The sequence below is a fragment of the Ranitomeya variabilis genome, chromosome 2 (genome assembly GCF_051348905.1).
Source record: "Ranitomeya variabilis isolate aRanVar5 chromosome 2, aRanVar5.hap1, whole genome shotgun sequence".
In the NCBI taxonomy this organism is placed as follows: domain Eukaryota; kingdom Metazoa; phylum Chordata; class Amphibia; order Anura; family Dendrobatidae; genus Ranitomeya; species Ranitomeya variabilis.
In genome coordinates this window covers 598,272,605-598,298,949 of record NC_135233.1, presented here as the reverse complement: position 1 = coordinate 598,298,949, position 26,345 = coordinate 598,272,605, and the positions used below count along the sequence as shown (strand labels likewise).

General features: G+C 43.3%; 1 long non-coding RNA gene across 3 annotated transcripts in view; it reads right to left on the bottom strand.

The window, feature by feature from the left end:
• The window catches only part of LOC143807220 (uncharacterized), an 852,709-nt gene that overhangs the window by 85,690 nt on the left and 740,674 nt on the right, over positions 1-26,345 (bottom strand). For all 3 annotated transcript variants that reach the window (XR_013221675.1, XR_013221676.1, XR_013221674.1), the window contains one exon: positions 13,622-13,697. This is a non-coding gene — a long non-coding RNA (uncharacterized LOC143807220). The remainder of the gene's footprint in view (positions 1-13,621; positions 13,698-26,345) is intronic.

Genomic DNA, 26,345 nt, shown 5'->3' with positions numbered 1-26,345 from the left:
CCAGGAGAAGAAAACGATCAGCAGTCCAAAATTAGACATGCTTGATAAATCATCAGTTATCCGGAGCCCCTATACACATTAGATTGTCGGCTGCACCTGTCGATAGAGGCAAATACGGTCGACATTAGTCTAATGTGTATAAGGGACTTTTATAAGTAGGAACTTGTGGAAATATCAAATTTTTAAATGGTACTACCCCTTTAACTAATTTATAGATTTCGAAAGCAGCTTTGCAAAGATACATTTACACAGGACGCCATTAATGTAGCCGAGAAGTACCGTGGCAAAACCTTGTGCAAATTTGTCAGAATTTGTCTGTGTTCCTATGATCTTAATACCTGTAGATTCTCTCTGCCCCCTGGCAAGTAAATGGTTTAATCAGATGGCTCCAGGAAAAAGAGACCTATTTAACATACCACTAAGGTCAGCTACGGTCCTGGAAAGGATTAGCCAGTTAGGACAACAGGGAAACACAATTCACAAGCGGCACACAACTGTGTCACTGATCTAGACAAGGCTCTAGTGTCACTTTAATGAACACAAACATGACCAAAGTGTAACGCGACCTGCCCCACATACTCAAAGTCCCTTTTAAAGGCCACTTTATATCTGATCGGGGAAATCAACCTTTATATCTGATTTCTGCCAACCCGGAGAGATGAGGCCAGGAGCTAGTCGTATTTCTCGACATGTATACGGCGCACTCTAATTCGTCATGTAGAATATCTCTTGGCATCAGCGCTCGGATTCCCTCCTCACGCCTGGTAAATCGGTCTTCATTTAAAACCCTCTCTCTTAGCCCTAAATGGAAATCAATTCTGCAAGTTTAGCAAATAGTTAATTACTCCACAAAGAGGATTGATCGGCCTTTGATCACCAGAAAGCTCTGTAGTGCTATTAGTCTCTTTCATCTGTGATTAAACCACAGAGAGAAAGAAACAAAAACTAAATTAGGCTTCTCCTGTTATCCTACAAATATTTAATGACGGGATAATCTTCTAGAGGTGTGTTCAGGGATGTACGTTCCGACAGGAACCAGCTGCTTCTCATCCAAGAACCAGCAATGTTGAAGAGGAATAGATTTTTAACACTTTCTAAGTCTTCGTGCAGATGACGTGAAAAATCTGCGTAATTCAGAAATTGTATTTCCAAGCGGCATCAGCACATAAGACATTCTGTACGATCCAGGACCAGATAATGACCGGCGAACATGAAGATGGTGCCTCTTAGTCCTGACAAACTAAAATAGGTAGAAATTATTTCCTATTTTTAAATTGTCTGGACTTTCATTTATTACCACTAAGTAGAATATAACATTTTGCACAATGCTGAAATTAAAGCTCAAAGGCCCATAAATGTGTGACTAGAGAAAGGAGTGAAAGTGCAAAGTGACTTAGCAGCATCCACTTAGTTTTCGTTACTTGTGGTTCATCTGTTTTGAGGAATAAAATCCCCAAATTCTAAATTCTATTTTTCAAGAATGAATGATTGATAGTAAATAATATGTACTAATAGTTAAAACCAGATAGTGATACATATCTGATTCTAAACTGTTTTAATTTTCTAATAGTTTTGTTTTTTTTTAATCTTATTTCAGTACATGATTATGGAGCAACCATCCTGTCTGAGATGCAATTGACAGCATTGAAAGATAAGCATTATAGCAGCCACATGGACACAGGAAACAATGGACTGGATATCTTCATTGATTTCTATAGGAGTTGGTTGTGGAGATGACATGTGTTATCTACTGTATATAGAGGTGTTATCAGTCATTGTACAGGAGGAGGAGGTGAGCTGTGACATCACCTATTGTGAATGATGGATCCTGTGTTATCTACTGTATATAGAGGTGTTATCAGTCATTGCACAGGAGGAGGAGGTGAGCTGTGACATCACCTATTGTGAATGATGGATCCTGTGTTATCTACTGTATATAGAGGTGTTATCAGTCATTGCACAGGAGGAGGAGGTGAGCTGTGACATCACCTATTGTGAATGATGGATCCTGTGTTATCTACTGTATATAGAGGTGTTATCAGTCATTGTACAGGAGGAGGTGAGCTGTGACATCACCTATTGTGAATGATGATCCTGTGTTATCTACTGTATATAGAGGAGTTATCAGTCATTGTACAGGAGGAGGAGGTGAGCTGTGACATCACCTATTGTGAATGATGGATCCTGTGTTATCTACTGTATATAGAGGAGTTATCAGTCATTGTACAGGAAGAGGTGAGCTGTGACATCACCTATTATGAATGATGGATGCTGTGTTATCTACTGTATATAGAGGAGTTATCAGTCATTGTACAGGAGGAGGGGGTGAGCTGTGACATCACCTATTGTGAATGATGGATCCTGTGTTATCTACTGTATATAGAGGAGTTATCAGTCATTGTACAGGAGGAGCAGGTGAGCTGTGACATCGTGACATCACCTATTGTGAATGATGGATCCTGTGTTATCTACTGTATATAGAGGAGTTATCAGTCTTTGTACAGGAGGAGGAAGAGAGGAGGAGGTGAGCTGTGACATCACCTATTGTGAGTGGTGGATCCTGTGTTATCTACTGTATATAGAGGAGTTATCAGTCATTGTACAGGAAGAGGTGAGCTGTGACATCACATATTGTGAATGATGGATCCTGTGTTATCTACTGTATATAGAGGAGTTATCAGTCATTGTACAGGAGGAGGGGGTGAGCTGTGACATCACCTATTGTGTATGGTGAATCCTGTGTTATCTACTGTATATAGAGGAGTTATCAGTCATTGTACAGGAGGAGGAGGTGAGCTGTGACATCACCTATTGTGAATGGTGGATCCTGTGTTATCTACTGTATATAGAGGTGTTATCAGTCATTGTACAGGAGGAGGAGGTGAGCTGTGTCATCACCTATTGTGAATGGTGGATCCCGTGTTATCTACTGTATATGGAGGTGTTATTAGTCATTGTACAGGAGGAAGAGTAGGTGAGCTGTGACATCACCTATTGTGAATGGTGGATCCTGTGTTATCTATTTTTTATAGAGGTGTTATGATCAATTGCACGAGGAGGGGAGGAGGTGAGCTGTGATATCATCAATTGTGAAAGGTGGATCTTGTGTAATCTGCTGTATATGGAGGTGTTATTAGTCATTGTACAGGAGGAGGAGGTGAGCTGTGACATCACCTATTGTGAATGGTGGATCCTGTGTTATCTACTGTATATAGGGGTGTTATCAGTCATTGTACAAGAGGAGGAGGTGAGCTGTGACATTACCTATTGTGAATGGTGGATCCTGTGTTATCTACTGTATATAGAGGTGTTATCAGTCATTATACAGGAGGAGGAGGAGGTGAGCTGTGCTCTCACCTTTTATCAATAGTGGATTTTGTGTTATCTACTGTATATAGAGGTGTTATCAGTCATTGTACAGGAGGAGGTGAACTATGAGATTAGCTTTGGTGAATTGTAGATCCTGTGTTATCTACTGTATACAGAGGTATTTTTAGTCATGGTTCAGGAGGAAGAGGAGGTGAGTTGTAACATCACCTATTGTGAATGTTGGATCCTGTCTGTGATGATAACCGGATGACTAGTGAAAAGTCATCTCTACCAAACGGGACATGTCCGCCTATTGGTGAGGCTCAATGGCAAGAGTGAAAGCAAATAACTTCAGGATTATTTTAATAAAAATAGTGAAATGGAAACTAAATAAACAAAAAAAAACATAACCAACATTAAAAAAAAAACAATTAGCATAAAAAATGATTTAAACAATGTGTAATTTTCTGATGACATGTTTTGTTTAGTCATATAAATTGTGAACCAAGTCTCATATAATTTACTTGATGTAATTTTGTTGTTGGAGAACTAGGCTTCTGATTTTTATTTTGGCTTTACACCCACACAAATAAATGTGAACTGATACAATCTGCTGACAGTTCAATGTGTATGGGGCAGCCTACCTGTTAACATGACAGCGCCCTGACGTTTGCTAACCTGGAAAGTAATGATCATGCAGATTGGGATTCAACATGCCTAATCCAATCCTTTGCTCTCCTTGAAATATTTCCATTCTGTTCACATTCTACTTAACGTAAAAATGCACGCTTGATCCAAACCATAGGCGAGCAAGGTAAAATAGCTGATATGTCCAACAATCAACAATGGCGATATATTTTTGGAAGAGCCTAAAAAATTTGTAATAAAATTTACCAATATCTGAAGATTACAGTCTTGGGTACCTGCTTGAAGTAGAATATTTGACTGTCATCCTCTGCTCTGAAGAGCATAGCAGAATGTCTAACTTATAAAGTAAATTAAGCCATAGAGTATTATAGCTGTTCCAAATGTTTAGGACGGCGTAACGAGAGCATATATCAACTTCAATTAACGGGAGACTCATCGTAGTCAGTTGTATAAGGTATAAGGTGAAGAATACTTGAGGGGATACAAGTGTATCCTATCATTTTCTTTTTATTTTTTTAATGTTTTATGTAATTTTGCATATATACCGTATTTTCGATTAAAGAATTTTAAGTACATATTCTAAAAATATTTCCCATGTCCTTCGCTGGGAGAAAGTGTGGAGACCATGGTGAATTTCAATGATGGACAACTGGGAGTATATTGAATGAGTGACCAGAGAAAAAAATGTAAATCAGCCCCTGTTGGGAGGTATAAAGTTTGGATTTTGAAGAAATACCAGTATGCAAATGCATAAGTGGCTTTGTGCCGTGCATATATCGAGTCACTAATATCCCCGGTGACAGGTCACGCAGCAGTCGCTGACTGGTGTTCTTAAGTGCAGTTGACCAAAGCAGACCAAGCAAAAAAAAAAGTCTTTCATGATGGGAGCCAAATCTGCATATGTGATGAGCAGATGTCAGATAATCTTATAAACTGCAGCTCTTTCCTGCCAGCCCCATTGAGTGTTAAATCTAAAGTGACGGGGCCCAAACAAAGTAAAGAAACTTGTCAAACCGGAACCCCAAGAAAGGAGGCACCTCAGCATGCCTCTTCTCTCCTGCACAAAAACATCAAAGACTAAAAGGAATACTTCAGCATAAAAAACGTCAAACGCCTGTCTTGGAAATGTTTAATCCTCATGTTAAAGATGTCCCCAAAGGGGCTAAGATTCTGATTGCACATAATCTCTTTTGTGTCAATCACATAAGTATTGGCAAACCCCTCTCTCGGTTAGCAGTTGAGGTTTTCCTTTAACTTCAGAATCAGAGATAATTCAGTATATGTTATAATAATCCAACCCGCCCCTCAGATAAAGTCAATAGATCAGCGGAGACTGCCGAGAACAGAGATCTATTGACAAGTGAATTATCAATAGGCGTCAAGACATGCGATTTACTATATAAACTGTTTAACATATTTTTATCTTGAGAAGGATTAAAAAGTAAAATCCTAGAAATTTCATTGAGTGGTTGATATATCTGATGCTTCTTGGAAATTGTGTCGATTCCAACAGCAATCAAAAAGTTCTGACATTTCTGGAATTTTCATTTTATCGAGCAAAAATCTGCAATCGTCCTCGTATTCACAGCTATCACCTTGACATCACTGGATACAATGAAGACAGCCATTTTGGGATCTAAACAATTATTGATCTGAACATTTAACTAGTGACGGAAACATCAATGTGAATCAAGCCAGTTGTTCTCACTGGAGTAAGAATTGGCCCTTGGAGACTAAAATTGGCCAGAAAAACAAATCTGTAAATTTCTATGCACATTTTTGATTTGAGGTCCTTTTCCTACACCAGAACTCTTCTCCTTTTCGTCATTCAAAAGAAGAAAAGGATTTCAGAACAGAGGGAAAACATTTCCTATTTTGTCTTTAGGGAAAATTTCCTCACTTTGGTCCTCCTTTTGCAAGAACTGATCTCCTAAAGACGATGTCAAGGTATCTTACTCTCATAATTTTGCTGATGGTTTGAAGGTCCCTAGTTGGCCCGGAGTAATAGGTAGATTTATTACAAGTATATACGTAATAAGTGAGACATTGACTGTTTACCAATTTTTAAAACACAACATTGTTAGATGTCGAGTTCCCGCCACTGCACAGGGGGGAATCTCGAACCATATCCTCTGTGGTCTCCCATTCTTCCCCAGCCACAGAGGAGCCTGCTCATCAGAGACATTGGTCCCAGCGTCCTGTTCAAGCGGATTCTGATAATCTGGTTACTGCTGCCATCCCAGGTTCAGCTACTGTAACCAGCATTAATCAGCGGCGAGCACACGCTCCAGGGACTAAGTCCCGCTTTTTGTCAACTGAGCATGCCCGTGGGACGACCTCTCCTTGGAGGTCAGGGATCACATGCTCAGGTCCTGAAGCAGCCCTGATTGGACCACTGGGAAGGTCCCGGAAGGACGGAGCTATAAAAGGTTTGCATGTCCGCTCGGCCATGTGCTAGTATAAATCTAAAATAGTGTATGTGTGGATGTATGTATGCAATCTGATGAAAGCTCCTAATTGATCCCCTTCCCTAGCGTTGTTGTCTGAGTGTGGGTGATTGGAGCTAACTAGCGCCAGATTGTGCCATCCATCACAAGGCACGACAGTACTGCATCTATAGCAGTGTCCGTCAGAGCAGCACCGTGCGCAAATAGTGCGCTTTCCTGGCCCAAGCTTAGGGTGGTTAGTGGTGTCTGCCAGAGCGGCGCTGAACTCACATAGTGCGGTAACTCTTCAGTTCAGTTACTCCCTGGCACCGCAGTTGCGGGGCTGAACGCTAGTGGGTCTAGAGGGACTCTAACCCTGTGTCCTTGGGGCAGGGTCCTGTGACCAAAACACTAGTGTTCACTCTGCGGTATTGCGGCCCTGTGACGCAACAGGGTTCGCCTCCTTAGATAACGGGTGAAGCTAACCCGTGTGTGTTCGCATAATACCACCATATACTGTCCGCCATTACCAAGCAGCAGGTGTCATCTCTGCACGGTGAACCCTGGGCTGCGAACACACCTTATATGTTCCTTAATATTATTTGGTGCGTTCTGCCAGCCCTAACAAACATTTTTAACATGTAAGTCCCCCAAATGGGAACTTTAGGATGTGGTTTTGCTCAACCCCACTCCACTCCTTTCGCAATCTTGGTTCTGGGATTTTCTCAGTAATATCAGACTGCTAGCAAGTATGAAGTAGGCTCAAATGCATGGCGTTATCTGTCAATCTGGAGACAATCTTACGGAAAGCTTTCCATGGGAGTGCACGCCTAATCATCAGTGCTGTTTAATTATGAATAATAATCAACGATAAACCCAATTAGTGATTAACCCAAATTTTTTAGTCTTTGAAATGGGAAGGGTGATATTTATTGGTAATGTGCTGTAGGAAAAATGAATAAGAAGGCAGTGGTAGGTAGACCAAGAAGAGGTATACTTGTTTGTATATATCCAGCCTACTTTTTGGTCTTGAAAATATACAAGTGACTTAGGGGAATAGGGAACTGGCAGAGTTGTCATTTAATTTATGCTTGCAGCATACTTCCCTGTATTAAGCAAAGCCCTGTGCAAACTGCAATTAAGTCTAGAAATGCTCCACGTTTTAATACAGTATGACAAAAGTATCTCTAGCATTCCATCCACCTAACAGAGGCCAAAAAAGTGTCTTTTTGGCCCATATTGATTGAAGATGAGCGAATAAATTTGAGAGGATTTTAATTCTACTGAAATTTTGCAAAAATCTGCATTCACCATATGGATTCACATGCCGGTAATATATACCATTAGTGATGAGCAAATATACTCGTTACTCAAGATTTCCCGAGCACGGGTGGAGTGAATTCAGGGTAGGTGTTAAGCCTTTAGAATTCCGGCACCTCTGGAGAGGAATTCTTGTGCATACACACGCTGTGTGTGTGTCCACTACCTGTTTCCTTGCCCCTGTGAGGGTTGCGTTCGCCTGTGAGGTTAACAGGGATCGTGTTTAGCGCCATACCAGCTCTGTTACTGTGTGCGAGTGATACCGCTCTATTGCAGAGCATCTATCTAGTTGCTGTGTGCGAGTGACACAGCCTTGTATACTATATGCTGAGTGATGTGTGCTGAGCTAGCTACCCTGATTTTCCCGAAAATAAGACAGTGTCTCATATTATTTTTTGCTCCCAAAGATGCGCTAGGTCTTATTTTCAGGGGATGTCTTATTTTTTCATGAAGAAGACTTCACATTAATTGTTGAACAAAAAAATGAACATTTATTACCGTATATACTGTTCAGTAGTTGTCAACACAAACTCTGGACTGTCCCAGCCTGATAATAGAAGCGCCCAGCTTTATCTGTGCTGGTTTTAAATAGTAGGGGGTCCCTGCGCCTTTTTTTAATTTAATATGTAAAAGAAAAAACAGTATCTATTTATCTCTGTAATTTCTATGCTGCATTTCATGTCATACAGTTTCCATACACATTAGGGCTCCCACACACATTAGGCCCCATGCACATTAGGCTCCCATACACATTAGGCTCCCACGCACATTAGGAGCTCCCATACACATTAGTCTCCACACACATTAGGCCCCATACACATTAGGCTCCACACACATTAGTCTCCACACACATTAGGCCCCATACACATTAGGCCCCACACACATTAGGCCCCATACACATTAGGCTCCACACACATTAGGCCTCACACACATTAGGCTCCCATACACATTAGGCTCCCATACACATTAGGCCCCATACCATACACATTATGGCTTATGTGCTCCAGCTCTGCGGGCAGAGGCTGCCGGTGCTGCCTGTCTGTGTGGGGATGGGATGGCCGCTCCCCATGCACAGTACAGGGGAATATCCATGTGGCGTCATTGCAGGAGGGGGACCTCGTAGTTGCGTGGTGTGTCCTGGAAGCAGGAACAGATCGAGTGGCCCATTACAGGCACCAGCCCTTCTGGCATTTGCCAGAAGTGCCCGATGCTCAGTCCAGCCCTGGCGGAGACTACTGTACGGTATGGCGGCAGGAGACAGGTTAAAGACAGACTGACAGTTGACAATGGGAAAGGCGGCAGGCGGTGGGCCTCTTGATGCCTTACCTGCACCTTTACAAGTGATGGCCGCAGAACGGAACATCGGGGTTGGCAGCAGGTCTTCATGTCTTGCAACGGACAGTGAAGGTAGGGGACAACGGCGGCGGGCGAAAAAGAATCACAGCTGTATGCTCTGGTGTTCTAGTGGGCATGCTACCAAAAAATAACTTTGCTAGGTTTTACTTTTGGGGGAGGCCTTATATTTAGCAGATCTGCAAAACCACAGCTAGGTCTTATTTTCGGGAGATGTCTTATTTTCGGGGAAACAGGGTATCGCTCACTGTGTGCCCTGACATTGTTCACATTAGCTGCAGTTTTCCATCTCTGCACGGTGGACCCCGGGTTGTGATCGCACATCATCATAATTATATTTAGTGCAATCCGCCAACCCTAACAGTGGATGTTTGCAGCCAGCCTTACGGAAAAAAGCAGAAAGTTGGTATTGCTCTTGATTGTATCATAAATTATCTCCATTGTGTTGAATTCCCATTAAAAATATCTACGATTTGTTAAAAATTATTAGAAGATGTCAACGCATCTCCAGAAAGTTAAGCGTAGTATCAAGTTTTATGTAAAAATGCTAACCCAGATGTCACCTCTCTGCTGTCCAGAATCCCAGAGTGTCTATCAGCCATATCCTCCTTCTTCTCCTCTCGCTTCCTCAAACTCAATGGGGACAAATCTGAACTCATCATCTTTCCTCCATCTCATAAATCTTCCATACCTGACCTATCTATCGCAATTAACGACATCACGCTTTCCCCCGTACCGGAAGTCCGCTGCCTCGGAGTAACCCTTGACTCTGCCCTGTCCTTCAAACCGCACATCCAAGCTCTTTCCACCTCCTGTCGCCTCCAGCTCAAAAATATCTCCAGAACCCGTCCTTTCCTCAACCGTCAATCTACTAAAATGCTTGTGCATGCCTACATCATCTCCCGCCTTGACTACTGTAACATCCTTTTCTGTGGCCTCCCTGCTAACACCCTTGCACCTCTCCAGTCCATCCTTAACTCTGCTGCCCAACTAACTCATCTCTCTCCTCGCTACTCCTCCGCTTCCCCCCTCTGCAAATCTCTTCACTGGCTCCCATTCCAGCGTATCCAGTTCAAATTACTAATACTAACCTACAAAGCCATCCATAACCTGTCTCCTCCATATATCTCTGAACTAATCTCCCGATATCTTCCCTCACCTAATCTCCGGTCCTCCCAGAACCTCCTTCTCTTCTCCACACTTATCTGCTCCTCACCCAACCACCTCCAAGACTTCTCCAGAATATCCCCCATCCTCTGGAATTCTTTGCCTCCACACATCCGACTATCAACCACATTCGGATCCTTCAGACGGAACCTGAAAACCCACCTCTTCAGGAAAGCCTACAACCTGCACTGACCCCGCTGCCTCCTCATCACTACCGAAGTTAACACCTCTCCAACACCGGTGCTCCTACAACCCTCAACCTATTGTCTCCATCCCCACCATCCTGTAGAATGTAAGCCCGCAAGGGCTGGGTCGTCACCCCTCTGTATCAGTCTGTAATTGTTAGTTTGCTTACTGTAAGTGATATCTGTAATTTGTATGTAACCCATTCTCATGTACAGCACCATGGAATCAATGGTGCTATATAAAAATAATAATAACCTAATTGGAAGGAAATGCTTCACGAATGCATTTAGCAAGCGCATCTCTGTTGTTGTTATTTCTAGGCAGTATTCTGAATAAAGCCATTCATTACACTGGTCTACAAAAAAAATCAATTTCTGGCATGGACTTTAAGAACAGTTTTAGACAAATTTTGAGGGTGCTGAATTAAAATCTGATCTTATAATTTCTCTATCATATCATGTTTTTGCGCTATAGGTATATAGCCCATTTTCATGAATTCCATGATAAATATAAGTAGTGTATGAAAAGTGCCGGTTTATACGGTTCACTAAGGTAAATTTAGTTTTCATTTAGTCTCCCAATAAATGTGAGAATATCTTTGTTTTCTTTGAACATGCATAATTCTCATTTGTTATGATAACATCCTTGTTTTCTGTGCTACTGGGACAGTAGAGCTAGAGTAGAGCACTGGGTGAAAACTGAATGGTCTCAGCGACAGAATTTGGTATCTGGTGTTAAGAATGTCATCCATGATTTTCTAGTGGATAGGAAGAACATTGTCTTTCCTCCCTTACACATAAAACTTGGATTGATGAAGCAGTTTGTCAAAGCTCTCAATCACAGTGGAGAATGCTTTAACTATATATGTTCAACTTTTCCTGGTCTTAGTGAAGAGAAGAAAAAGGCTGGAATATTTGATGGACCTCAAATAAGAACACTTATGAGAGACCCAAATTTTATCACATCAATGAATGAGACAAAAGAAAGAGCTTGGAATGCATTTTGTAATGTGGTGCAGAATTTTCTAGGGAATAAGAAAGCAGACAACTATGAAGAGATTGTGGAAGAGCTACTAATGAGTCTGCGAAATCTTGGATGTAGAATGAGTACCAAGGTTCACTATTTACACAGCCATTTGGACTTTTTTCCAGAGAACCTTGGGGATGTGAGCGAGGAAAAAGGGGAGCGTTTTCATCAGGACATTAAAACAATGGAAGAACGGTATCAAGGCCGGTGGGACTCACATATGATGGCTGACTATTGCTGGAGCTTGATGAGAGACAACCCAGAAGCTGTACATCACAGATCAGCCAAGAAAAGAAAGTTCAAATAACTGCCATTTGTCATTCATCTGTGTGTCATATATGCCGTATATACTCGAGTATAAGCTGACCCGAGTATAAGCCGACCCCCCTAATTTTGCCACAAAAAACTGGGAAAACTTATTGACTCGAGTTTAAGCCTAGGGTGGAAAATGCAGCAGCTACCGGTGAATTTCAAAAATAAAAATAGATGCTCCATACCGTTCATTATTGCCCCATAAGATACTCCATATAAAGCTGTGCCACATGTAATGCTCCATACATTTCATTATGGCCCCATAGATGCTCCATATAAAACTGTGCCATATAGAATGCTCCATACATTTCATTATGGCCCCATAGATGCTCCATATAAAACTGTGCCATATAGAATGCTCTGCACCGTTCATTATGGCCCCATAGATGCTCCTTATAAAGCTGTGCCATATAGAATGCTCTGCACCGTTCATTATGGCCCCATAGATGCTCCTAATAAAGCTGTGCCATATAGAATGCTCTGCACCGTTCATTATGGCCCCATAGATGCTCCATATAAAACTGTGCCATATAGAATGCTGTGCACCGTTCATTATGGCCCCATAGATGCTCCTTATAAAGCTGTGCCATATAGAATGCTCTGCACCGTTCATTATTGCCCCACAGATGCTCCATATAAAGCTGTGCAATATATAATGCTGCTGCTGCTGCAATAAAAAAAAAATGACATACTCACCTCTCTTGCTGCCCGCACCTCCTCAGCTCCTCAGCGTCCCGTCTCGGCGTCTCTCCGCACTGACTGTTCAGGCAGAGGGTGGCGCGCAGATTAGTACGTCATCGCGCCCTCTGACCTGAACAGTCAGAGCAAGAGGACGGGAATGCGGAGCGGCGCCCGGCGGGTGGAACGTGGACAGGTAAATATGTAATACTCACCTGCTCCCGGCGTCCCTGGCTCCTTATCCAGGACAGATGGTCTCCGGGTGCCGCAGCCTCTTCCTCTGTCAGCGGTCACCATTACCGCTCATTAGAGGAATGAATATGCGGCTCCACCCCTATGGGAGTGGAGTCCATATTCATAACTTTCATGAGCGGTCCCACATGACCGCTGAACAGGGGAAGAGCTGCGGCACCCGAAGGCCATGGGACAGGCAGGGGGAGCGCCAGGAGCCCCGGAAGCAGGTGAGTATATGACAGACCTCTCTCCCCTCACCCGCCGACCCTGCCGCTGACAGTGACTCGAGTATAAGCCGAGAGGGGCACTTTCAGCCCAAAAATTTGGGCTGAAAATCTCGGCTTATACTCGAGTATATACGGTATGTGTTTTTATATTTTGTAGTTTAATTCTGTAAGTATATTTGATTTGCTGTACATAGACTTTGTAATCTTTGTTATTCCTTGATTAAAAATATACAAAATGTAGTACCGAAAATCATGTGTTTTTATCATAAAACATTAGGAGTAATTTTCATCAAAAATTGAAAATATCTCGAAATCCTGATGTGATAGCCAAAAACGGAGTTCATATTCGTAATCAGCAGCCAAAATTGACTTAAAATATGTTTTAAAACCTTTAGCCAGAAAAATTGGGTTGACCAGTGTTATATGTGCACTGTGGGCTCATCAGCCGCAGATCAAATCCTATTCAAGTGAATGTGGACCTGATCTGTAGTACCCATCAGTGGCCACTAGCTGTATAGTTCCTGTCTGGAACCAATCTGTAGGGAGCACTAGGTGTCAGACCTCCACCGATCTGATATTGAAGACCTATCTTGTGGAAAAGTCACCACTTTAAAGAAATCTATAGTAAAAGTCACCCTTTATAGAAGTCCACAAATATCAGGTCATAATTCAGTAACTTATTCAAGAAGACAATAGACAGGTTACCTTACGTGTCCTCAATACAGTAGTAATTACCTGGATTCGTCCTGTTCCAGTTCTTCAGGAGATATCTACACTTCAAGGTCTTGGTAAGTAAAATCCATTAAAAAATCTGAAGAAAAAAAAAGCAATAAAGAAGTAAGACAACACAGGGGAATTTAAATCCGAAAGAAGGACAGTCGGGAGTAAAACGATAGCCTTCTCCAAACCTCCTGTCATCTAGACCATCCATTTAGAATTGATTGCAATTATGCACCCTATAATTTCCATAACATTTAGAACCTAGACTTTTCGATAGATCCACATATATACTGTTCTTAAACCCATAGCAAGAAATAGACCAGGGCCCAAGAGACAAGAAATTTATAGGACTGCAGTCAATGTATTTGACAAGTCTCATGCTGTTGTTCCACTCTGCTCTTACAGAGCGGAAGCTCGGTTCCCCCAAAAGGCAGGTTTTAAGGGCATATGATAATGCAATTAAGTAATTGTTATGCAGTCACATAAAACTGTGCATAGCCCATGGTGCAAATCTACTTGTCATTATAATATTTGAAGACCAGATGCTAATCACTGTGTTACACATCAATCTAAATTAGGAATTAATACCAGAAATAGGCGTAGCTCGGAGTGAAGCTTATATATTTTTTTTAGGGCACAGCTATTTTTTCGGTGTCATTTTAAAGACTGAAACTGAAAAAGCAGTTGTCACAAATATCAATGATATAAGCGCTCAATATGCACAAAATGCATAAATACCCCTACACTAAACGAAAATGTGCACTACACAATTAATGAGAAAACATAATTGTACTTTATTGTCCTATATAATAAAACAGCATTAAAAGACTGATAAACAACAGAGGTGGGCGACCCTGAAAAGTCAAGAGGGGTCAGCTCCATGCTGGATACATAGAAAAATGTAATAGACAAAAACCCAAATGTACAGAAAATATTGCTTGACTCACTTAAAAATCAATAACGACAGGTTAATGATGCACAAGAATCAAGTTGCAAAACTTACAGCCACCTTACATTCCTTCCCCCTCTGACTAAAGCTATTTTCTTTCCACCTTCTACAACTAGACATGGGATTCTCGAGAGGGCATCGGCATCATATAATTCCACATGGCAGTGGAAATTCTGCAGGACTAGAAACCAACGGGTAATAAGACCATTTTTCCCTTTTTCTCCCTCATCCACCTAAGAGGGGCATGGTCTGACACTAATTTAAATTTTCGCCCTAAGAGATAGTAGTATCGTAATGTGTTTACCGCCCACTTTATGGCCAAGCATTCCTTTTCTACAATGGAATAATTTTTCTCACATGCCGACAGTTTCCTATTTAGGTAGAGAACAGGATGCTCCTCTCCGTATATCTCCTGAGAAAGGACCTCTCCTTATCCGATTTCTGAGATGTCCGTTTGGAGTACAAATTCCTTCTTAAAGTCTGGGGCAACTAGGATCGGCTGCTTGCACAAAAGCTACTGTAACAACTCTGCTGGCATCACTGCATGGCCTCCCATCCCCGACCTGCATTACACACCAACTTACTCACTACTCCGGGCCATGATGTGAGTTCTGTCTGCTGCCGGCTACATGCTGTGTGCTTCATGTCTCCTGCTTGCTCTTTGCATTCTTCCTGGCTGTGTGCTTAGGGCGGTGCCCCCAGCACTTCCTGATTCTTGTAGTGTCAGTGTGCACCTTCCTAAGGTGTCCCCAGCCAATTGCCAAGAGGCCTCAAGTACTTAAGCCATTCCCACCTATAGGGGAAGGTCTGAGCAACTTACTTCCTCAGTCAGTGTCTTGCTGCTGAGGTGCCAGGCCCTGTCCTGCTATTACTCTTGTGTCAGCCACCCAAGGGGGCTTTGTACCCTGGTCTGTACCTGCATCTCTTGTGTCAGCCACCCAGTGGGGTTTAGTACCCTGGTCTGAGTCCTTGTTCCGTTCCCTGACTGAACTTAGTCGTATTCCTGTGTCCGATCGTATCCCTGTCAGTAGCCTTTCTTATTCCACTGTGTTTTCCCTTGTGTTCACTCCTTCCTGCTCTGCCCTGTTCTGCTCTGCTGCTCACCTTGCAGCTCTGCTCACACTCTGCGGCTCCGCTCTGCTCTCGCTCTGCGGCTCCGCTCTGCTCTCGGCTTCGCACTCTGCAACCTTGCTCTGCTCTTTGCTCCGCACCCTGCGACTTTGCTCTGCTCTCGGCTCCGCACTCTGCGACCTTGCTCTGCTCTTTGCTCTGCACCCTGCGGCTTTGCTCTGCTCTCGGCTCTGCACTCTGCGACCTTGCTCTGCTTTTTGCTCCGCACCCTGCGGCTTTGCTCTGCTTTCTGCTCCGCACCCTGTGACCTTGCTTTGCGCCCTGCGACTTTGCTTCGCACCCTGCGGCTCTTTCTTTGCTCCGCTCCTTGCGGTTCTGCTCCGTTCTTGTTCCGCACCTCACGGGTCTTTGTCCTCCCTGAATCAGTCCCTGCTCCTACAGTTTGAACAGGTCCCTACCTCTTCCCATATATCACTCACACCTGTTCCTGTGCCTTCCGAGTCAGTTCCTGTCCCTTCTGTCTCAGCTGTGCCCGCCTGCCAGTGTCTCAGCTGTGCCCGCCTGCCAGTATCTCAGCCGTGCCTGCCTGCCTGCCAGTGTCGCAGCCGTGCCCACCTGCCAGTGTTCTGTCCCTCAGTGGGATCAACAGCCACAGCCAGACACCACCCTGGAGTGTTACCTGGTAGCTACCTGCCGCACAAGCCTGACCTCACCATCAACCCCACTAATATGAACCCCACTTGCCACCGCAACAGGTGCTCCTATTCTGGGCGGCTGCAGGCTGCTGTTTTTAGGCTGGGGGGGGGCAATATCAATGATCCCTTACCAGCCTGAGAATACCAGCCCCCAGCTGTCTGCTTTAGCAAGGCTAGTTGTCAAAAATGGAGGGTGTTATGATTTTCCCAATGGCAGGGAAATCAAAAATAACAAACGGACTAGCTCTCGGGTGATGGAAACTAAAGTGACCGTGACCTGAACCTGACACAACACTGGAAGTAGCCGGGGAGTGTTTCCTACGATGCCCTAGACACCACGCGCCAGCCGGAGATCTAACTACCCCTATCAGAGGAATATACAGGCCTGTCTTACCTCCAGAGATGAACCCCAAAAGGAGATAGCAGGCCCCCACAAATATTGACGGTGAGTCAAGAGGAAAAGACATACGTAGGATGAACAGCAGATTTAGCACAGTGAGGTCCGCTTACTAGATAGCAGAAGTACAGGAAAGAGTTACTTCACAGTCAACTTCAAAACACTACTCAAAAACACCATCCTGAAATTACTTTAAAACTCCAGTGACAACTCATGCCACTGGAGTGGCAATTTCAGTCCACGAGAGCTTCCAGCTGCAGAGAGTCACATTGCAGATAGCTGGACAAAAAATAACATTAACTAGGAACAAAATTCAACTTAGCTGAACTGGAACTTGAGGCAGGAGAATGCAACAGAATGCTACTGATACATTGTTGGCCGGCATCGGACCAGCAGCCAAGCAGCCTTAAATAGGAAACTCCCCTAATGGGTGTCAACAGGTGATCAAGGATAGAAGAAGGCAAATAAGTGGCAATACCATAAAACACCACCGGGGGAGCCCACAAACAGAATTCACAACAGTACCCCCCCCTTAAGGAGGGGGCACCGAACCCTCACCAGAACCACCAGGGCGATCTGGATGAGCACTATGGAATGCACGAACCAAATCAGGAGCATGAACATCAGATGCTGTCACCCAAGAATTATCCTCCTGACCATAGCCTTTCCACTTAACCAGATACTGAAGTTTCCGTCTGGAAACACGGGAGTCCAAGATCTTTTCTACCACATACTCCAACTCACCCTCAACCAGCACAGGAGCAGGAGGATCAGCAGACGGAACAACCGGCACCTCATACCTCCGCAATAATGACCGATGAAAAACATTATGAATAGTAAAAGATGCTGGGAGGTCCAAACGAAAGGACACAGGATTGAGAACCTCCAGAATCCTATAAGGGCCGATAAACCGAGGCTTAAACTTAGGAGACGAGACCTTCATAGGAACAAATCGAGAAGACAACCAAACCAGGTCCCCAACACAAAGACGAGGACCGACACGCCGATGACGATTAGTGAACTGTTGAGTCTTCTCCTGGGACAACTTCAGATTGTCCACAACCTGTCCCCAAATCTGATGCATTCTATCAACCACAGCATCTACTCCAGGACAATCCGAAGACTCCAATTGACCGGACGAAAAGCGAGGGTGAAACCCTGAATTACAAAAAAATGGAGAAACCAAAGTGGCAGAACTGGCCCGATTGTTAAGGGCAAACTCTGCCAATGGCAAAAAATCAAGCCAATCGTCCTGATCAGCAGACACAAAACACCTCAAGTAAGTCTCCAAGGTCTGATTAGTACGCTCAGTCTGGCCATTAGTCTGAGGATGGAATGCAGACGAAAACGACAAGTCGATGCCCATCCTGGCACAGAACGCCCGCCAAAATCTAGACACAAACTGAGTACCCCTGTCAGAAACTATATTCTCAGGAATACCATGCAAACGCACAACATTCTGAAAAAATAGAGGGACCAGCTCAGAGGAGGAGGGCAATTTGGGCAAAGGTACCAAGTGAACCATCTTGGAAAAACGGTCACACACCACCCAGATGACGGACATCCTACGAGAAACAGGAAGGTCAGAAATAAAGTCCATAGAGATGTGCGTCCAAGGCCTCTTAGGAATAGGCAAGGGCAACAACAACCCGCTGGCCCGGGAACAGCAGGGCTTAGCCCGAGCACAAACATCACAAGACTGCACAAAAATATGTACATCTCGAGACAAGGAAGGCCACCAGAAGGACCTAGACACCAGATCCCTGGTGCCAAAAATTCCAGGATGACCTGCCAACGCGGAAGAGTGAACCTCCGAAATAACTCTACTGGTCCAGTCATCAGGGACAAACAGTCTACCAGGCGGACAGCGATCAGGCCTATCCACCTGAAACTCCTGCAAAGAGCGCCGCAGGTCTGGGGAGACAGCTGACAATATCACCCCATCCTTCAGGATGCCAGTAGGTTCGGAATCACCAGGCGAGTCAGGCTCAAAACTCCTAGAGAGGGCATCCGCCCTCACATTCTTAGACCCAGGCAGATATGAAACCACAAAGTTAAATCGAGAGAAAAACAACGACCAGCGCGCCTGTCTAGGATTCAGACGCCTGGCTGACTCAAGATAAATTAGATTTTTGTGGTCAGTCAAGACCACCACCTGGTGTCTAGCACCCTCAAGCCAATGACGCCACTCCTCAAATGCCCACTTCATGGCCAAGAGCTCCCGATTTCCAACATCATAATTTCGCTCAGCGGGCGAAAACTTTCGAGAGAAAAACGCACATGGTCTCATCACTGAGCAGTCAGGACCTTTCTGCGACAAAACTGCACCTGCTCCGATCTCGGAAGCATCTACTTCAACCTGGAACGGGAGCGAAACATCAGGCTGGCGCAACACAGGAGCAGAAGAAAAGCGGCGCTTAAGCTCCCGAAAGGCCTCCACAGCCGCAGAGGACCAATTAGCAACATCAGCACCCTTCTTGGTCAAATCAGTCAAAGGTTTAGCAATGGCAGAAAAACCCGCTATGAATCAGCGATAGAAATTAGCAAATCCCAAGAATTTCTGAAGACTCTTTAGAGAAGTAGGTTGTATCCAATCACAAATAGCCTGAACCTTAACAGGGTCCATCTCCATAGATGAAGGGGAAAAAATATATCCCAGAAAGGAAATTCTCTGAACCCCAAAAATACACTTTGAGCCCTTCACAAATAGAGAATTAGCTCGTAAAACCTGAAAAACTCTCCTGACCTGTTGAACATGAGATTCCCAGTCCTCCGAAAAAATCAAAATATCATCCAAATACACAATCATAAATTTATCCAGATATTCACGGAAAATATCGTGCATAAAGGACTGAAAAACGGAAGGGGCATTCGCGAGACCGAAAGGCATTACCAAATACTCAAAATGGCCTTCAGGCGTATTAAATGCGGTCTTCCACTCATCCCCCTGCTTAATCCGCACCAAATTATACGCACCACGTAGATCGATCTTAGTGAACCACTTCGCCCCCTTTATGCGAGCAAAAAGATCAGTCAGTAAAGGTAACGGGTACTGGTATTTAACAGTAATCTTATTCAGAAGTCGATAGTCGATACAAGGTCTCAATGAACCATCCTTTTTACCCACAAAGAAAAACCCTGCCCCCAATGGAGACAAAGAGGGGCGAATATGACCCTTTTCCAAAGATTCTCTGATATACTCCCGCATAGCAGTATGTTCAGGTACAGACAAATTAAACAAGCGACCCTTAGGAAATTTACTACCGGGAATCAACTCAATAGCGCAGTCACACTCTCTGTGAGGGGGGAGAGAATCAGTTTTAGGCTCCTGAAAGACATCATAAAAATCTGACAGAAATGCTGGGATCTCAGAGGGAGTAGATGAAGAAATGGGAACCAAAGGTGCATCCCCATGAATCCCCCGACATCCCCAACTCAGCACAGACATTGATCTCCAGTCCAAGACTGGATTATGAATTTGTAACCATGGTAATCCAAGTACTAATACGTCATGTAGATTATATAACACAAGGAAACGAATAATCTCCTGATGGTCTGGGGAAAGATGCATAGTCACTTGTGTCCAATATTGTGGTTTATTGCTAGCCAAAGGTGTAGAATCAATACCCTTTAAGGGAATAGAAACCTCCAGAGGCTCTAAATCAAACCCACAACGCTTGGCAAAGGACCAATCCATGAGACTCAGAGCGGCGCCAGAATCCACATAAGCATCCACAGTAACAGATGATAAAGTACAAATCAATGTCACGGACAAAAGAAATTTAGACTGCAAGGTACCCATAGAAAAAGATTTATCAACCTTTTTATCAACCTTCTTTATGCGTTTAGAGCATGCTGATATAACATGAGCTGGATCTCCACAATAGAAGCACAACCCATTTTTGCGCCTGTAATTCTGTCGTTCGCCTCTAGACAATACACTATCGCATTGCATATGCTCTGGTGCCTTTTCAGAGGTCACCGCCAAATGATGCACAGGTTTTTGCTCAGAAGATACCGCCATATGGTGCACAGGTTTTTGCTCAGAAGATACCGCCATATGGTGCACAGGTTTTTGCTCAAAATATACCGCCATATGGTGCACAGATTTTTGCTCAGAAGATACCGCCATATGGTGCACAGATTTGCGCTCCCGTAAACGCCGATCAATCTGGATAGCCAATTTCATGGCATCATTCAGACCTGTAGGCACAGGGAACCCCACCATGACATCCTTCACGGCATCAGAGAGACCTTCTCTGAAATTAGCTGCTAGAGCGCACTCATTCCATTTAGTAAGTACCGACCATTTACGAAACTTCTGGCAGTATATCTCAGCTTCATCTTGCCCTTGGGAAAGAGCTATCAAGGCTTTCTCAGCCAAAATCTCTAAATTAGGTTCTTCATAAAGCAACCCCAAAGCCAGAAAAAACGCATCTACATTTAATAACGCAGGATCCCCTGGCGACAATGCAAATGCCCAACTTTGTGGGTCACCCCGCAATAGAGAAATAACAATTTTAACCTGTTGCGCAGGATCACCAGCAGAGTGAGATTTCAGAGACAAAAACAATTTACAATTCTCTCTGAAATTCAAAAAACGGGATCTGTCTCCGGTAAAAAATTCAGGCATAGGGATCTTAGGTTCAGACATTGGAGCACGTATAACAAAATCTTGTAAGTTCTGGACCTTTGAAGCCAGGTTATTCAGACCTGCAACCAAACTCTGTGGATCCATGATTCAAACAGGTGTAACCAAAGCCATTCAAAGATTAAGAGGAGAGGAAAAAAAAAAAAAGGCTGAAGACTGCAGTTTAAGCAAGGAGTACAAATAAGCACTAAGGTGCACTTTCCAAACACAGAAGGAAAAAAAAACCTTTTCATATCCTTTCCTGCTTTAGTGCATAGTTTTAACACATGTAGGCCGGCCAAACTGTTATGATTTTCCCAATGGCAGGGAAATCAAAAATAACAAACGGACTAGCTCTCGGGTGATGGAAACTAAAGTGACCGTGACCTGAACCTGACACAACACTGGAAGTAGCCGGGGAGTGTTTCCTACGATGCCCTAGACACCACGCGCCAGCCGGAGATCTAACTACCCTTATCAGAGGAATATACAGGCCTGTCTTACCTCCAGAGATGAACCCCAAAAGGAGATAGCAGGCCCCCACAAATATTGACGGTGAGTCAAGAGGAAAAGACATACGTAGGATGAACAGCAGATTTAGCACAGTGAGGTCCGCTTACTAGATAGCAGAAGTACAGGAAAGAGTTACTTCACAGTCAACTTCAAAACACTACTCAAAAACACCATCCTGAAATTACTTTAAAACTCCAGTGACAACTCATGCCACTGGAGTGGCAATTTCAGTCCACGAGAGCTTCCAGCTGCAGAGAGTCACATTGCAGATAGCTGGACAAAAAATAACATTAACTAGGAACAAAATTCAACTTAGCTGAACTGGAACTTGAGGCAGGAGAATGCAACAGAATGCTACTGATACATTGTTGGCCGGCATCGGACCAGCAGCCAAGCAGCCTTAAATAGGAAACTCCCCTAATGGGTGTCAACAGGTGATCAAGGATAGAAGAAGGCAAATAAGTGGCAATACCATAAAACACCACCGGGGGAGCCCACAAACAGAATTCACAACAGGAGGGGATCCCAAGTTGTTTTTTTAAACTATTTTTTAAAATCATTAAAAAAAAAAACAGCGTGGAGACCTCTCTATTCTTGATAACCAACCTTGCTGACGCTGATAACTGAGGGTTGCAGCCCCCAGTTCTTAGTGTTACCTGGCTGGTTATCAAAAATACAGGGGAGCCCACGTTGTTTTTATTTTTTTTTTAATTAGTTATGTAGAGCACAGGCACTGGCTAATGAATACTCACTGTTAGTAGCGGTACCAGGCGTTGGCTGATGGGAGCAGTAGTGCAACATACATAGGAGTAATGTATATTCAAATAGAATTAAGAAGCAAGAAGAAAGTAAGTACAGGCAGTATGAGAGATTCGTCAAACAGCTCCAGTTTAAGCTGTTTGGCAAAATGGGCATCGAGTGTGCGTTTCTCTGACTGGGTGTCTCTTGTATTTACTTTCCCCATGTTTCTAATTTCTGTTTGAATATTTGAATATTGCTCTAATACCATGCACTTGCACTTTGTACTATTCAGACTTGTTTTCAGTGAGTTCATGTATGTGAAATTTGTATTCATGACTTTCAATGTGACGTATTCTTTTACATTTGCAACTCGATTCTTGTGCATTATTAACCTATCTTTATTGATTTTCAAGTGAGTAAAACGGTACTTTCATTACAATTAGGCCTTCTTTTATTATATTTTTCTAAGTACTTAACATGGAGGTGACACCTCTTGATTTTTCAGGGTTGCCCACTCTTGTTCTCTCTGTTTCTGTTGTTAGTCTGGATTTCAATGCTGTTTTATTATGTAAAATAATAAAGTATATTTGTATCTGCTTATGAATTGTGTCCTGTACATTTCTGTTTAGTTAAGTGTTTGCTTGACGATTTAAAGAGTTAAAGAAAATCTAAATTGTAACACACCGCACTAGAGCACATCTGAATGGGTACTTGTTATATCACTAAAGCTTCTTTTACACTAACCATGGTTTTGCGTCACATTTTTGCGGCCCCAATAGATTTCTATGGGGCCGCAAACAAACACAGGCTGCAATAATTCCACGGTGCGCCATGCGCCGTATGAGCTGTATTTACGGCCATGAAAAAAGATCGAGCCTGCTTGTTTTTTACCTTTCTTTTTTTCCAATACTTTTTCCATAGTATTGGAAACCCGAAAAAGGCGATCCGCAAGTTTTTTGCGGTCTGTTATTGCGGCAGACCGTGAAAATTGCGGCAATACGGCCCGCAAAAAAGGCCCGCAATAACGGGCCGCAAAATAACAAGTAAGTGTAAAAGAAGCCTAAGTCTGTGCTGCAAATACTAGCTTAATTTTCACCATTGGCAACTAGGGTCTCATGAGTACCACAGCTGAGTTTCATGCAAGGAACCTATATGATAGCACACAAAGTCGTTAGCAACGCAATGCACCGCCATATAGTTACCTCTGTAAGGCATTGTATTCTTCTGCCTAACTGTGATCAGAGTCCTTGGGAGCTCTACAATATTCTTTTGTATTCACTAAGGTTTACACAGTATTTGCATTGTGCATTGTTTATTTAAAAAGACCTTTTAATAAATTATTCAACCTTGTACAGTAGATATAATATAAATTGTTCGCTTTTAATCTTTGGCCACTTAATCCAACCCACTCTTAAGACTTAATATAAGAATGGAAGTGGGTGCTATAGGGAGAAAATTCTGAGCTACAACAATGAAGTGCTTGGATTGAGTTGAGCTCCTTAAGAAATGTGATCATATAAACATGAACCCATTATAGTCTATGGGGTTGTTCACATGTCTGTGGGTTTTTTTAGGAGTCTTTCTTGCTAATGCATGATGGACCTAATAAACAGGCATTGCCTGAATGTGTTGCTCCTGTCGAACAGCCATGGGACATGCAGCCACGGTACTTGCACATAGTATTAGAGAACGCAAAATATACTCTATTAGCAATCGAACATGCTCAGATAAACCTTTTCCGAGCACGCTCGCTCATCACTATTTGCTATGAAAATCATGAATTACATTCATATATATATATATTTTGGAATCTTGAAAACCGGATGAAAAACAACTCATGGACCAAACACTGATGAAAGTCTGATCCAGCTCACTGATGGAAATTGGAGAAAAGTTTTTTTTTCTGTTTATCTGGAAAAAAATGGATGCCTGATGAGTGAATCGTTTGCACGCAACACAAGACATGGACGGGAGCAGCGCTAATTTCCTAACCCTCTGGGATCCATAGAATGTAAGTCCGCAAGGACAGGGTCCTCTCCCCTCTGTACCAGTCTGTCACTGTAAACGTGTTTACTGTAAACGATATCTATAACCCTGTATGTAACCCCTTTCTCATGTACAGCACCATGGAACTAATGGTGCTATATAAATAAATAATAATAATGTTATATACATCCTAGTCTCAGCTTATGATTAGCTGGACTTACCGATGTCATGTGTGTGACACACAGGAGAAGTCTTGCCAACCCAGTAAATCATAAGCTGAGCTTGGGATCCCGGAGATAAGGATATTTATGGAGCTCCGGTCCATGGGCAGAGACTACTGACCTAGACCACGGATTGGAGTTGCGCGCAAGTGATCTGCATATCTCTAGTTCCAAAGTTTTAATCATCCATGATTCCTGAGATAAATGATTGTCTGCAGTGCTTACAGTTGACTTGCCATCCTTGTAGGACAGTAATCAAACAACAGCTCAACCATAAGAGTGATAGTGCTGGAAGAATTTCTAAGACGAGCAATAGTTATTGCCTTCTTTGTTGCTTTTAAAGGGAACATTAAACCACAGGAATGTTGTTATACAACCTGGGTGTCATGCTGCTGCAATGGAGGTAGCTTCACTAGATGGCAGTAGAGAGGAAGCAGGTCTGCACCTAAACAGAGCTGAACTGCAGTGCAGCAGTGAGGCTACCACAGATGGCAGCAGAATAGTCAAACAAGCCTGGTCAAATCCCAGACTATAGTAAAGTATATCGTGGCACAGCTGTGTTGGTGCACAAGATAGGTTTCCCACACCAGTAGATAAATAATAAGTAAGTAACTTGGCACTCAACTTCAGAGAATGGTGATGGTTTTTTATTCAGATGGCAGTCCAAAATAAACGTTTCGGTCAAACATTAGACCTTCTTCAGTAAACCGACTGCTTATGTAACAGTAAAGATAGCGAGTGGAGAGAGTATTGATTCTGTGGAAGCCACGATTGGGCGACCTGGGGGATGCTCAAGGTTCTTATGTATCTTGGGCAGTGTATAGAATACCGGTATGATGGGATGGGTTTTGGTCAGGTATTCGTATGTTTTTACATCAATGACACCCTCATCTGTATAGGGTACGAGGGTGTCCCTGATGAGATCCCTAATTGTGGTGGAGGGGTCCGTTACATAAGCAGTCGGTTTACTGAAGAAGGTCTAATGTTTGACCGAAACGTTTATTTTGGACTGCCATCTGAATAAAAAACCATCACCATTCTCTGAAGTTGAGTGCCAAATCCCAGACTATAGCGCAGTACCAAAGGAATAAGCAAACTTGTGGTCAGAGTCAAGCCAGGGGACAGAAACAGGTAAGGATTCAAGCCAAGTCAAAACCAGGGAGTCTGCACACTAAAGGGAAACACTGAGTCAAGACGGGAACAGGGGAAAGCAGAGACACGGGTTCAGACAGCAAGCGCAGCAGGACCAATCAGAGCAATCAGAGTCCAGCTACAGCAGCACTGGGCAAAAACTATAACTGACTCGCCTGCAGGAAGCAGCGGCAATAAATAGCAAAACCTGAACCCAGACAGAGGCTGAGAAAGGTTAACTCTTGACATGACCAGACCGGGAAAAAGAGGAAACAGGACTCAAAACCCGGTCTGGATTATAACACGGGGTTTTACATTCCCAAATATGCCAATGTTAAAAAAAAAGTCATTCCGAAAATTAGGTCAGGACTCTTCCCCAGTGGGATTGGGTTCTAGTGCACTAAA